A 2,417-nucleotide genomic window follows, 5' to 3' on the forward strand; every position below is an offset into this window, starting at 1 on the left:
AGCCGTTGACCCCCCCGGGGAAGCCGAAGTGTGAAAGAGGCGAAGGGGTCTTCCTCATCCAAGTCTGTTTCCATGTCATGGTCGTTGGGGACCTTGGAGTGGACGCCGTTGGAGCGGTTGTGGTGGTTGCGGTGCGGTCCGAAGAACATATCGAAGGGGTTGGACCCGCCGAAAAAGGAGGCGAAGGTGGCATGGGGGTCCCCATGGAAGGTGTAGTGGTACGACCCACCAGGAACCCCAGACTGACCACTACTGCCCCCCGCCTTCAGACCTGACCGAGAGGGAGAGAGAAGGCTGTGAGTACACACACTCACACACACGCATCCTACCTGTAGCCTAATTCCCCTTCCGTAGAGAAAGGAGAGAGTTAAATTGTTTTAGAGACTAGTTTACAGCAGGTAGGAGGGAGTTTGAGGATCGGAGGCCCTGGAGGCATGAGTAGCAGTCAGAGCGAACCCATGTGGGTGAGAGAGTTCCCACAGGATCCGGGGGGGGGTCTAGCAAGAGCCTTGCTGCTACAGAAACAGAGAAGACTACCCACAGCTAAACACACACACACATACACACCACCTCACTGCTATTCTTATCTCTGCCTCCGCATGGATTCAGGCCTATCTGAGTGACGCAAACACACTGTGGAAAGACCTGGTCAGACAGAAGAGAACACACAGTCAGACTGTCAGAGGGTAGAGGTGGAAGGGTGAGGTAGGGGGGATAGCTAAATAAAGAAAGGAGTCTGCTCAGTGTTCTCTCTCTCTCTCTCTCTCACACACACACACACACACATATAACGATAAATTACTTCATGACAATTATATAATCACACCGACAAAACTCTCAGAATGCTGAGCACCCTCTCTTTCTCTTACCCTCCTCTCCTAGCTGGTCATAGATGACCCTCTTCTTGGGGTCACTCAGAACTTCGTAGGCCTCAGCAATTTCTTTGAACTTGTCCTCTGCATTTGCGTCTGTGTTCTTGTCTGGGTGGAACCTCAGTGCCATGCGGCGATATGCCTTCTTGATCTCCTCCTCGTTAGAACCCTTAGGGATACCCAGCGTCTTATAGTAGTCCTTCCCCATGGCAACGACCTTTCTGTGACCCCCAACACACACCCTGGCACTCTGGGGGTAGAGGGAGAGAAAGGTTACTGGGTTAGGCATACTCCTGGGCCTGACAAAAACGGATCCACACAGCCTGGCTCTCTGGTGAGGCACACACACACATACACACACATACGCACACACACACACACACACACACACACACACACACACACACACACACACACACACACACACACACACACACACACACACACACACACACACACACACACACACACACACACACACACACACACACGAGTATTCTAAACACACATGTGAGTATTCTAATGAATCTTGAAGTCTTTACTCCATCACAGATGATGTGTGGAACTTGCTATGGTGATGTAGTAAGGTGTTGCCATGGCAGTGTAGTAAAAGCTCAAAGTTAGTGAATGTGAGGAACTCCCTACCATCTGGCACCTCACTATCTGCCACACACACACACACACACACACACACACACACACACACACACACACACACACACGCGCTATCAGTAGTCTTATAAAACCGCAGTCCTGTTAGCCTAAATATGACACTATGCGTCTGTCATTGTAGGCTACAGTCTGCCATGCGAGCTATTTTATAGCTGGATAAACTACAACAGATGGTAGGCTATTTATATGGCCTATGTATGGTTGTTATTTAGGTTTTCCTGTAAATATCTTCATCACTGTGAATCTCTACGGTAGAAAATGAGACAAAGAAACAGCACCTGTCATCCATTATAGAGCCGATCTGCGCCGCACCGAATTTCGCTGTCGTTGTTCCGCCAGGTAGGCTAATTGTAGACTATTACCGTCAAATGTGTCAAGAGACAACACCGCCTCTCTCAGTGTGAGAATCGAACCTATCGATTGACCAATGCAGAAACCGGAGTGGTGCAACACCAGCTATTCCACAGGCTTCAATGACAGCGGTGGAAACTGACAGTGAGCGGTGCGGAGAGAACACATACGAATAGAAGGATGAAATTAAACGTTTCCTACCCGTTATAATTTCCTGTAGAAAAATCGGCAGATCAGATGAACATATCCCCGTCCCTCTCTTCTCTCCCGCCCTGGTATCCCTCTCGGGTCTTTATTGTGTGACGTCAGAGTTCAACTGCTCACCGGTTCCGAAATAGTTGGTGACAGAACAACGCTCTGACGTCAATTAGGCGAATAAAACCAAAACCCATGCTATTCAATCAGTGACTCAAAATCACATAGTTATGCGGTGTGGTTCTGGTTAAATTAAATAGACCTTCAACACTTATTTACACTTACGATGTTAAACGTCTGAGGAGAAATACAGCGAAGGCCGACAGC

The 2,417-nt window shown here is 48.8% G+C and overlaps 1 pseudogene; it reads right to left on the minus strand.

Annotated features, from left to right (window-relative positions):
* The window catches only part of LOC135551900 (dnaJ homolog subfamily B member 5-like), a 12,072-nt pseudogene extending 9,921 nt beyond the window's left edge, over positions 1-2,151 (minus strand).
* Positions 2,152-2,417: the final 266 nt, after the last annotated feature.

This window comes from Oncorhynchus masou, chromosome 1 (assembly GCF_036934945.1).
Source record: "Oncorhynchus masou masou isolate Uvic2021 chromosome 1, UVic_Omas_1.1, whole genome shotgun sequence".
Taxonomy (NCBI): domain Eukaryota; kingdom Metazoa; phylum Chordata; class Actinopteri; order Salmoniformes; family Salmonidae; genus Oncorhynchus; species Oncorhynchus masou.